Consider the following 13,575-nt stretch of genomic DNA (forward strand, 5'->3'; position numbering starts at 1 on the left):
GATAGGTGGCCTTTTCAGATAATCATGTTTTATGCTCGATTGCACCAATGACCATTGGTGTGTACAGACGTGCAACAATCGTTGGAAGGGTCCATACTGGAGGAGGTAGTGTTATGACCTTGGGTATGTTTTCATGACATTCCCTGGGTGATCTCATCATTCTGAAAGGCACAATGCATTGGCATAAGTATACATCTATCCTTGGTACCATTTTCACCCCTGCATACAGTTTATTTTTTCCTCAGCACAGTGGCATCTACCAGCAGGACAGTGCAAGGTGTTACACAGCTCACAGTGTATGTGGGTGGTTCAAAGACCACCAGGGTGAGTTTACCATATTCGACTGGCTACCAGATTCCCTGAATTTATACCCAATCAAGAATCTATGGGGCCACTTCGATTGGCACGTCCATGCCATGTATCCTCAACAAGAAATCTAGTGCAGATGACCGTGACACTAGAATCATACTGGCTTCAAATCCCTGTTGAAAACTTCCAGAACCTCACTGTCTCTTCCTGCACATCCCCATTGCAAAAGGTGCTTCTGGCAAGTGGTCACATTAATGTATAACAAATTTTCAACATTATCACTCAGAATATTCACTGTTACAAATATTATGCATTGCAATTTATTTAAGTGCCACTTTTATGCTTTATCTTCTGCAGACATGACATGATTTTGTTCAATACTTCTATAATTTCAGTGAATTTTTGGCTTTCCCTCAGTTTTGCCTTTTAATGGCTGTCACTATAGTATTTGCTTGAAACAATAGACATAAATGAAAGTACGTTAATTTGAAGAGTTCATTGCTAGGTAATTTTCATGCTGAAATCCCACTACATGACCAATTCATTTTCAGATTTGTAAACATTTTATGAACAGTTTAATTTCAGATAATAATTAGAAAGTATTTAATTTAAGAGGATAGTTTTTCTCATAACTTATTAACAGTGAATGGTCATCCACCTTTCTAATTTATTTTACAACTAGTCATCACATTTTATTACTGCTTTCCCACCAGCTGCCTTCTCATCTAAACTAATGTTACCTACATCACACACTTGTTGTACAGTATTATCTCTCTGTGTTCTGCAAAGTCCAAGTAATATTAAACTTCTTTTCACTTTTAAGGACCTGAGTCTTAAAACAGTTTAGCTGGAATATTACTTTGAACTAGATATTGTTTTACAGTTACAATTCTTTAGCAAAATCATCCATCACAATCCACTGACTCCATACCCAACACATCCTTAGCCACTGACATATTTACTATACAGTTTTCTTTTGTTGGGCCTAATTACCTTAGCTGTTATTACAGGGCCTTACTCACAAGGGTGGCAGCACTGAGTGAGTAGCAGCTAATTACTGGAATGTGAAACTAATAAATTCAAACTTAATACTCTCTGTGTTCGCTTTTCATTTGAGGAAGTGGTTATCTATCAAATAACTCTGCAATTACAGGATATATACCATATTCAAACACAAGAAGGTCTGCTGACAAATTTAGTTGCCTTCGGGCAGACTAGTGCAAGTTAATAAAATTTTTTGAAGTAAAATGGAAAGTTTATTGTGTTGATGGCTGTGAGATCACAAAGAGTAGATTCAGCCACATGATTGGAAAAGTTGCTTTTCATCAGTCAGGGTATATACCCTCTGGGAGAACTGCGAAGGCCAGGAAAATCCCGAGAGTTTTTTCAGCTAAGAGAAAACTGGGAAAAATCCAGGAAATTTTTAGAATTCTGGGAATTTTTCATTGTTTTAGTTTTCAGTTAAATTTTTGTAGTCTGGACTGGTAAGAACTGATATTCTAACAAAGAATTTTACTTTAGCCCGCTACTGTAAAATAATACTCCATTAATAAAACATAAACAAGGAAAAAAATACAGCTTAAGATACAAAGGAAATGTGCCATTTACAGCAACAAAACACAGTGCACACACAAACGTCTGCCAATAGCAAAATGTGTTAAAGGCTATACAATACTTTATAACAACAAACTGCTTCCAATGGGCATAACATCACAACAGTTTATATTAGGTTTGTTTGAGCAATTGCCAGCGGTCTTATGCGCATATGCGATTGAGTCACCTATGAGCAGTACCTTCTCCCGCTTCTGGCTACTTGAAGCATGGCTGTTAGCTGTATCAGCAGTATCAACAAGCAGCCAGATGCTACCCGGAAAAGTTTTTCTGGCGGGCCCATGCTGCCCGATTTGCGCATGCACAGAGCAGTCTGGGTTGTAGTGGGTTGAGGTGTAGTCTCCATGTGAACTGTGTTTATGTTTAGTGATTTTGCTGTCTCCTCTTGGTTTACAGTTCTCATGTCAAATGGTTATTAGTTTCACTTTTCTGATTTTATTTTATTTCGAGGTCTTAGGCAGTCGTGCATTAATTGCCTTGCAGAAAAATGAATTTATTTTTGTTGATTTGCTAAAAAAAATTGAGTTTAATTACTCTTTCCCACAGAGGCAGTCAATTTATTTGAAACACTATTGCTAGTGTCAACTGTTCACAGAATTTCAAGTGCACATTGTTATCATCTGGGAAATAAAGAACTAAACATGAGATAATACAAAACTGGTACTCCAATAAAATTTGCATCCTGAAAACTACACTGAAAAGTTTAATATCAGGTTGAGGCCTACTTCTTCATGAATCTGGAAATATGAATGTGTCCTTTAAGTTGAACTAAGCCTTTTAGTAGGGTTTACGAAATTCCGATGCTCTTGGAGTATCTTCTGATGCCCTGTTTCATTTAAGACATAATGTAAGATATCTTAATGCTATATACATATGAAAATACAGGCTACCTATGTCATCATAGCTGCGAAGGCACAGTAATGCCGTTTCCTGGCTCTGACAACAGCTGAAATGAATTGTAAAAGGTCACGGGAAAATATTGCCATTGGTTGTTTGAAAAGCATTACTTTCTAAGTGCATTTCATTTTACACAATATGAGTTATGTTAAGTGAGTGAACAAGTTTTGAATTTCTTAAGTAACAGAACATTTGACTTTCATTTAAACTTAACAGTTTTATGGCCAGTCACTTAGAAGAATTTCGAGCCCAGAAAACCAGACAGACATTTACATCATTACTTAAAATTTTACTGGCTCAATTGTGCGATGTATCGAAGTGCAACACATGCAAAAAAATGTGAAATCTCAGCTTTTCCTGTAGCTACACTACATATATTAATTTAAACCATTAACTTTTCCTATTTTGTGTTCGTGCTACTTAACAGTGATGTTGCTATAGGCTGACCCCATCACATGTCCTATGCTCTGAATCACTACATTTCCATTTGACGCATCTCCTGAAAGATGAAAATTGAATTTTGGAAACTGATTTTTGCTGTCGTGTTTACATGTTAAGGTCTGAAGCGGATTCGCTAGCCCAGTTAACTACAGTGCCTGGAAATAGCTGATATAGTTTATGATTTAGTCAGCACAATTGCTACTTCTCTTCAATTAGACAAGGTGTAAACAGCTTCAGTCTAATATTTCTACTTATCCTTCGCTGCACAAAAAGCCGCTCCATCAATATCAGCTGAAATTTTTAAAAAACAAGACGAAACCTGACAGCCAAAGCACATTTCAATACCGCTGCATTTACATGGGAGTGGAAACCAATTGGAACTGGAAAACTGGCAACCAGAAGTAGTATTTGGAGATCGGTTTACAAAATCCACTTTTGGGAGCCCCATGTAAATGCGTTAAATATCTGCTATCCAATAGCACATCGCAATATCGATTTCAATGCTTTGGAAACTAACGTTACATGTTTGGTGGAATTTGACTATGTACTTTCATAACATGAAAATATGCACCGTGCATGTTGCTCCAAGTCAAAGATCTTTTGAAAACCCTTTTTTTTTTTTCTTTTTTTCCCTAGGGTTCATTTCCTAAAGTGGTGGGAGGTTCTACACTGGTTTATAAAACCTTAACCATTCAAAGGACTGATAAGTTTTATGAATCTGAGGGAAATTTTACTGTCAAATAACACGGAAAAAGTGTATTTCCACCTGTGAAACAGTGTATTTTTTAATTGGGAAATCCAGGAATTATTTTCTTTGTCTGCGTATACACCCTGTCAGTGCACAATGGCATGTTTCATTCATGAGATGTAAATGTTGTGCTATAGTGTGCTTTTTGAGTGTAGGTAACTGTAATGGTGTTTAGAGTGTTGTCATATTTGTCTTGTATAATGAGAGATGGGCGACGATAAAACCAAATGTTGATACATAGTCCACTCCTCTCAAATAGTACCAAGGGGCCATGAAGCTTAATGTCCATCTCTGGATCATGAACAGATTACCACCAAAAGTGTTGCATGCCTGACTCTGTGAGGAGATGTTTGTGCTTTGACTCAGTTAATTTGCACTATGTTTAGTGATCAGGAACAGTATGACACACCTTAGCCAAATATTGGCGGTGAAAATTTCTTCTACTACCAATATTTGAAGTCTCTACTTTTGAGTCAAGCACCCAAAAACAATTGCGCATTAGTGACATTGGCCACAAGGACAGATTTCTTTAAAGGTCACCACTGAACATAAAGGCATTGATGCCCCTAATAAACATTATTGTGACTAATGAAGCTTATTCTGTTGTAGAATGGCAGAAGATTCTGAAAATAATTCAGAAACCTTACTTCCTTAAATTACTATTATAAGCATAGGAACAGCCATTGCACGAGAAAAAAGAGAGCACCCGGAAGAGATGATTGGCTGTCAATGTAACTTTGTATATATACACACCATTGGTGGATACCTAAATGATTGGAGTAGCAGTTCCTTGTGACAGGTAGAACAGCCATCAGAGTTCATTAGTGTTGCTTGTGTTCAGTGTCATTAACAATCCTGGTAGGTATGCAGGGTGATTTTTTTCACTGTGTAGAATCCCCGGGGACTGATTGATGAGAGGTTATGGAACAAAAAAGGTCTGATGAACTTATGTCCAGAAATGCATGGTTTACATGCTAGAGACCATTGATTCAATCATACAGTGTTACAGAGACTGCAGTCTAATTTGTGATGTACCACAGTTACAGTATGTGCTGAAAATAGTTTCCATGTGCTTCAATACATGTGTGCTCACACTGTAGCCCCTTCTGTTTCACACGTTCACATCAGCCATGATGCATCTGAACAGTGTCAAATGCAGCACAAATATGCTGCTCCAGTGTCTTCACATCTCGAATGGACTCTGCATACATGATACTTCTGAGATGGCCCCATAACCAGAAACCACACAGTTTGGGATCCAGTGAATGAGCAGGCCATACAACTAGACCCCCTCAACTGATCCATCAACCAGGGAAGACATGATTGCTATGCATTCGTATGTTAAAAGTGAAGTGGGCTGGACAATGGCACTTCTTCCAACAGGGGAGGCAACATCACCTGCAACAAGTGCCGATAGTTCTGGTCTGTTAGGTGACGTGGAAGGAAGACTGGTCCCAAAATACAATCACCAATTATCCTGGCCCACACATGCTGGCTGCACTGATGCTGATGATTCACTATCACCATACCATGGAGGTTCCGCATATTATCTCACAGATAACTATTATGAAAGTTGAAGATACCACTCTGCATCAAGGTGACCTCATCTGTGAATAGGATAGATGATACAAATTCCAGAACCATGGTTGCCTGGTGAAGAAACCAGTGACAAAACTACTTGCAGTGTGGAAAGTCTGTTGCTAGTAAGCCTTGAACACGCTGTAAGTGATAGGGTAGTGACAGTTGTCATGGAGAATATTCCACATGGCCATCTGACTTACCCTGTACAGGCAGACCAACTGTCTGGTACTGACACAGCGGTTGCCTTCCACAGTGTTAATCACATTTTCCTTCAAGTCTTGTGTCTGAATATTTCGGGTATTACCTTTATGATTTCCTGCTTTGTGAAATGACCCTGTCTCAGACAAATGGCAAAACACTGTTGCAAATATTGAATGCTGTGGTTATTGCCAGCGGGAATAGTTTTCCTCATACAAACCTGCTGCCCTTTGCCCATTGCCTTTTGCCTTTCTCCAAGTAAACACCATCTCGGCAAGCTCTTGATTCGAATACTTAACCACTGTGTACATCAATGTATCACATCCCCTACAAGGTATGCCAGCAAGAGAAGTGAATTGGACACAACATTACCTATTATTATAGCAGGAGACAGTGTTAGGGCATGACATATGAGTGATAGTAGAACCCTCTAGGAGGAAACCATGCATACTGTAACTGTGGCTACATGGTACAGTGCATATCAGACAGCATTCTCTGTAACAAAGTATGAATAAATGGTCTGTAGCATGGAAATCATGCACTTGTGGATATAAGTTCCTTATAAAGTTTTGGTTCCATGTCCTCTCATTGATCAGTCCCTAGAGTTTGTGAACAGTGGAAAAAAATCACCCTGTATAAGTGGTGCGAAGAGTTGAGTGTTGAGTGATCGCTGTGGAGAACATGGAAACCACATAGTACTCATGTAAGACAGCATGTGACAGAGTTTGACAGGGGCCTCATTGTAGGTCTTCATTTGCTCAGCTGCTAAAATAGTGAAATATTCAGATTTGTGGGACATTCAAATGTGACTGTTGCCTGATGATGGACTGCATGGGATCATGAAGGCAAACATGCTCATCATCTAGGTTCTGGTTAACCACATCTGACCATTACAGGGAAGGTTTGCCATAATGTGCACCATGCTCATCATAACCTCTTTGCATCTGCACATGCCATCAGAGAACAACTAATGGACTCTCCACAATGTTATGTGTTATCCCATACCATTTGGTCAGAGACTAGCAGTAGCTGGACTAGGGAATTATCATCACATACATAGGATGCCATTATCATCACAAAACAAATGGCTGTGTATGTAGTGGTGCCATGGCCAGGAAGCATGGATCACTGATGAATGGCATCACATTGCGTTCAGTGGTGAATCACTATTCTATACTGCCCTGGATGACCATCACCAGCGAGCATGGCAGAGACCTGTGGAGAAGTCCCATTCTCCCACTGTTCTGGAGAGGAACAGGGGTGTTACTTCCGGTGTCATGGTGTTGGGAGTAGTTGAGTATGAGTTCAGGTCACAACTGTTGATTGAAGGAACTCTTATAGCACAATAGTGCCTCATAGACATCCTGTGTCCTCATGTGTTACCTCTCATGCAACAGTATCGTGGTGCTGTATCTCATCAGAACAATGATTGTCCACACATGTGTGATGTTGAGAAAACTGATGTGACCAGTAAGATTCCCGGATATGTCAGTGATAGAAGATATGTGGGACCAGGTTGGACATCAACTCGATACCAGTGACAGTATCCAAGGATCAGTTACAGCAGTTGTGGGCCACCTTGTCTCCGGAGAGATTACAAAGGTTTTACGACATTTTCCCTACCTGAGTCGGTATGTGCATTCAGACCAGGGGGGGTACAATGTCATACTGATAAGTAGGCTCATACTGCCATGTTCTTTGTAAATTTGACTTGATTTTCTAAGTATTGAAACAACATCAAGTAGACTAACCTCATAATCCATGAAGTTTCATTTTGTTTCCTCCTCCCCTTTTGGATGCGTCACTTTTTTTGTCAGGTAATGTATGTCCAGCAATGGTCCATCTACAGGTTACAAGTAAAACAAAATCTGTCTGAATATCAATGAAATTTATTGGCAGGGTGAACAATGGCACAGACACAAATGCAATAAAACTTCAGATTAATGCTTATCACTTGTAGCACAATGAACTGGAATTTGTAATAAGAAACGAAGTGGAGTCCACAAACAACATGAAGACTGTAGTGTGGCAAATGAACTTCTTTTTAGGGTCACAACTGGTGATCTCTGGTTTCAGCTGAACTATGTATGTCAGATGTGCTTGCCAGCTGGTGACCACTGCAAATGTTCATCCTTTGAGATAACCAAATGTATGGGCCCAAACCTTATTTCCTTTGTGCTGTTCTGATGGTGATGAGACTGTTGTCTTGGTGTCCTGAGGTGATGGCATAAACAGCTGTAGGAGAGAGTACGGTTGTCACCCATGGAATATCTTGGCAGGGCTGCAACCACATGCTGTACTTGTGCAACCATATGCTGAATTTGTTCCATAAGTACATTGGATGATGGTTACAAGGGTGTTCTTGTAGCTAATATGATCACTGCAGGAGCAGAATCTAGAAAAAATTGGGGCCCCTGTTGAGTACGACGTGTGAGGTAAGCTTTGTAATGCCGTGCTCCTTTTTTTTCAGGACTTGAACAGTGACTTCTGGGGTGATGGATCTCATGCTAACTGTGTATAGATAGTTTGATAATGCTCCTAATATAATCAGTCACATTGTGCTTAAGAACTATAGAACAGTATTTTATAATGAACAGTTTCATTTAAGAATGATTTATTCAGAGGATATGAACTATTCAGCAACAAAATTAATTTCAACGAGTTTTTATAAATCAAGCCAGAAGTAGAAAACATTTTTAATAATCATTTTTTAAAGTGTTGTAGAAAAAATACGATCAAAGCTATTCATTAAAAAATGCAAGGCAGTATATGGAAGAGGCAGTACCTACCCAATTTGATAAAACTGAAATTCAACCCAACTCTTCTACTGAAATAGGAAAATAATAAATTCCCTCAAAATTAAAAGCTCACATGGAATTGATGGAATTTCCAACAGAGTATTAAAATCTTGTTCTCAACAAATAAGTAGGATTCTCAGCCACATATATAATAGCTCACTGAAACAGGGCATTTGTACAGATAGACTGAAATACCCTATTGTTAAACCATTGCATAGCTTTATCTAAAATTTGTAAAATTTGTAAAAATAAAGTACTAACAAAATGTCAATTTGTAAAATTTGTAAAAACAAAGTACTAACAAAATGTCAATTTGGTTTTCAGAAAGGCTTTTCAGCAGAAAATGCTATATATGCTTCCACAGATCAGATTTTAAATGAATTGAATAACAGAACATCACCCATTGGGATATTTTGTTATCTCTCAAAGGCTTTTGATTGTGTGAACCATGAAATTCTCCTAGATTAGGTTTAAGCGTTATGTTATGAGTGGAAGAGTGCACAAATGGTTTAATTCATACTTAACTGGAAGAATACAGAAGGTTGAAATTAACAGTACAGATAGTCTGCAAAAATCAGCAGAATCCTCTAACTGGAGAGGTATCAAAAATGGTGTCCCACAGGGTTCAGTCTTGGGTCCCTTATTGTTCTTAATATATATTAATGACTTGTCACTCTATATTAATCAAGCTGCAAAGCTAATTCTTTTTGCTGATGATACAAGTATAGTAATCACACTCAACAAGCAAGAATCATCTGAGGAAATTGTAAATAATGTCTTTCAGAAAATTATTAAGTGGTTCTCTACAAATGGACTATCACTAAATTTTGAGAAAACACAGTTTATACAATTCTGTACAGTAAATGGCATAACACCACTGATAAATATAGACTATGAACAGAAGTCTGTTGCTAAGGCAGAATATTCAGAATTTATGGGTGTGTGCATTGATGAGAAATTGAATTGGAAGAAACACACCGATGATCTGCTGAAAAGTTTAGGTGCAGCTACATATACTATTAGGGTTATTGCAAATTTTGGTGATAAACATATCAGTAAATTAGCCTACTATGCCTATTTTCATTTACTGATTTCATATGGCATCATATGTTGGGGCAATTTGACATTATGAGGGAAAGTTTTCATTGCACAAAAGTGTGTAATCAGAATAATAGCTGGAGCCCACCCAAGATAACCTTGCAGACATTTATTTACGGAACTTGGGATATTCACAGTACCTTCACAATAAATATATTCACTTATGAAATTTGTCATTAATAACCTATCCCAGTTCAAAAATAACAGCAAAGTGCATAGCTACAACACCAGAAGAAAGAATGGTCTTCACTATTCTGAATTAAATATCACTTAGGCACAGAAAGGGGTGAATTATGCTGCCACAAAAATCTTTGGTCATTTGCCACATAGTATTAAAAGTCTGACAGATAGCCAACCAACATTTGAAAGCAAATGAAAAGAATACTCAATAGATGAATTATTACATATGAAGTAGTAACTGCAAAAATAAATAAACAAAAATAAAAAAATAAAAAGAACAAAGAAAGAATTAATTAATTATTTTGTGTAAAGAGAACTTATGTTAAACTGACACATTCCACATCATTACGAAATGTCGTATTCATGATCTGTATGTATGTATGAATGCCACGTTGAAGTCTATAAACCTATGTTGTGCTGAACTGGATAGTTTTGATTGCTGAAGTTGAGTGCTGTCTATTTCTGTGCTTTCTATCCATAGCTCTGATGATCTGTGGCAGCAGTGACAGTGCTGGCAGATGGAGGCAACATGTCAGGGTATTCAACTTTTTGAACAAATCTGTTGTTGATAGAGGAAACTGTATTATTTATGTAACTTAGAGTAAATTTTAAGCGATGGCAGAGGTCAAATCCTCATACTGAGTTATTAGATGAGTTAGATGATGATGTCAGAGGGAAAGCATGAAATTAGTATTGAAGTTTGATCAGTGCCACTTCCATTGTTCTCTGCATGTAGCTGCTTGCTGCATTAGAGACTTCAAACAATTGGGCTACACACAGCATTTCTTTTGGTTCAGAATCTGGAAGCATTAGCACTTCTAGGTTGGTAAATTGTCTCAAGGCAATATAAAATAATTTCTTTAGCTCTCAGCTGCATTATGTGGTTAAATCTCCACGACTGTTTGGACAAGTGCTCCTCAGTCATTGTCAAGTGGAAAGTGCCATGTGATTGCTGCTTCTGCCCTTATATAGCTGTACTACCATCTTTCTTTATTCAGGGTGCTGTTATGTATTTTTATTTTTATCTCTTATTTTATTATGCTATTCCAGACTCTTTAATGTATTTGGTGTCCATTTGGCAGTGAATTTTCTGCTACTGCTGATTTTTCAGGAATATATGTTAGTGCACAAGCCTCTATTCAACATAAGACTCTCCACAACCACACAGTATCTTGGTATATATCCTGGGCATTTTCAATCCTACATCATCATCATAGACATTGAGTTGTCAAATGCTTACTGGAGGCCTGAAGAGTGATTCAGTTTCATACCTGTTGAGGAGCCATTAATCTTTCACATAATTGAGCCACAGAATGGCAAAAATGCAAGCTTCTTCATGTTTTCCTGTGGCCTTCTTCTTATGTACCTTTGGTGAAATGACTTGTAACATCTGTCAGTTGTTGTAGTCATTTTCCTTTGTGGTTTTGCTTGGGCCTATTTGTCTGATGAGAACCAAATCATGACTTCCATGGTAAGACAACCTTCATATCATTTTTAAAACACATGATTTTCACACATAAATTTTCATTTGTGCATGGGGCTCTGCAGGTCCGTAATCCAAGCAGCAGGGGGAGTTGATTTTGTAAACTTCTGTTAGCAGATAGAGCCATTGGATCTGCACAATTAAGGGCTTTGCCAAGATTGAGAAATGCACCAATGATTTTTCTTGCTTTTCTTTGCTAGGAATTCATTTGCGAGGTCTTGTACTGCTTTCTCTGGGGAGGATCATTTATGAAAGCCAAACTGAGAGGCAATTAAGAAGTTCTGCTTACATAAACGAGTCATTATTCTACCACAAGCCACTTTCAAAATGTTGGGAAGAAAAGGAATGTGACTATAGTTAGAGGTGGTTTGCTTAACTCCAGTTTTATAGATGGGTTTTACTAATACATATTTAAATCCATCAGGAGATATGACCATGGTCATTCAATGATCACAAAGATAGCTTAGCGATAGTCCTACAAAGCTGACATGAGATATTAACATTCTGCTGTAAATATCATGATGACCAGCAGAATTACTACTAGTGACCAGATGAATTTTGTATTCATCTTAGAAGCTATATTTTTGAAACTAATGTGTGTTGTTGATTCGTGTAGTCTCTGTGTAAGTAAATCTAAAGCATCTGTATTTGGTTGTTTATTAGTGAGTGCAGTGTGTGCTGTTACTGTGAGGAAGTAATCATTGAACTTAGTAGCTAATGATCTGAGTGTATCACAATTTTGGGGCTCAGTCTAATTTTGATCACTGTTTTCATCTGAATAAAAGGTTCTCTGGTTTCCAGCTGTATTAAGTGATTAAAATTACACAAGCTCTCAGCCAAGCACTTCTTGGCCATTGTCAAGTGATATGACTGCCTGTGGGCTTCTGATATGCCACTTATACAGGGTGGTCCATTGATCGTGACCGGGCCAAGTATCTCACAAAATAAGTGTCAAACGAAAAAACTACAAAGAACGAAACTTGTCTAGCTTGAAGGGGGAAACCAGATGGCACTATGGTTGGCCTGCTAGATGGCGCTGCCATAGGTCAAACGGATATCAACTGCATTTTTTAAAATAGGAACCCCCATTTTTTATTACATATTCGTGTAGTATGTAAAGAAATATGAATGTTTTAGTTGGACCACTTTTTTCTCTTTGTGATAGATGGTGCTGTAATAGTCACAAACATATTTTAGATGAACAGCGGTAACAGGTATGTTTTTTAAATTAAAATACAGAATTTAGGTATGTTTGAACATTTTATTTCTGTTGTTCCAATGTGATGCATGAACCTTTGTGAACTTATCATTTCTGAGAATGCATGCTGTTACAGCATGATTACCTGTAAATACCACATTAATGCAATAAATGCTCAAAATGATGTCCGTCAAACTCAATGCACTTGGCAATACATGTAACAACATTCCTCTCAACAAGAGTAGTTCGCCTTCCGTAATGTAAGCACATGCATTGACAATGCGCTGACGCATGTTGTCAGGCATTGTCAGTGGATCACGATAGCAAATATCCTTCAACTTCTCCCACAGAAAGAAATCCGGGGATGTCAGATCCGGTGAACATGTGGGCCATGGTGTGGTGATTCGATGACCAACCCACCTGTCATGAAATATGGTATTCAATACCGCTTCAACCGCACACGAGCTGTGTGCCGGACATCCATCATCTTGGAAGTACATTGCCATTCTGCCATGCAGTGAAACATCTTCTAGTAACATCGGTAGAACATTATGTAGGAAATTGGCATACATTGCACTATTTAGATTGCCATCGATAAAATGGGGGCCAATTATCCTTCCTCCCATAATGCCGCACCATACATTAACCCGCCAAGGTTGCTGATGTTCCACTTGTTGCAGCCATCTTGGATTTTCCATTGCCCAGTAGTGCATATTATGCCGGTTTACGTTACCGCTGTTGGTGAATGATGCTTCATCGCTAAATAGAACGCATGCAAAAAATCTGTCATCGTTCCATAATTTCTCTTATGCCCAGTGGCAGAACAGTACACTATGTTCAAAGTCATCGCCACACAATTCCTAGTGCATAGAAATATGGTATGGTTGCCATCGATGTTGATGTAGCATTCTCAACACCGACGGTTTTGAGATTCCCAATTCTCGCACAATTTGTTTGCTACTGATGTGTGGATTAGCTACAACAGCAGCTAAAACACCTACTTGGGCATCATCATTTGTTGCAGGTCATGTTT

Source organism: Schistocerca americana, chromosome 2, assembly GCF_021461395.2.
Source record: "Schistocerca americana isolate TAMUIC-IGC-003095 chromosome 2, iqSchAmer2.1, whole genome shotgun sequence".
Classification (NCBI taxonomy): Eukaryota; Metazoa; Arthropoda; class Insecta; order Orthoptera; family Acrididae; genus Schistocerca; species Schistocerca americana.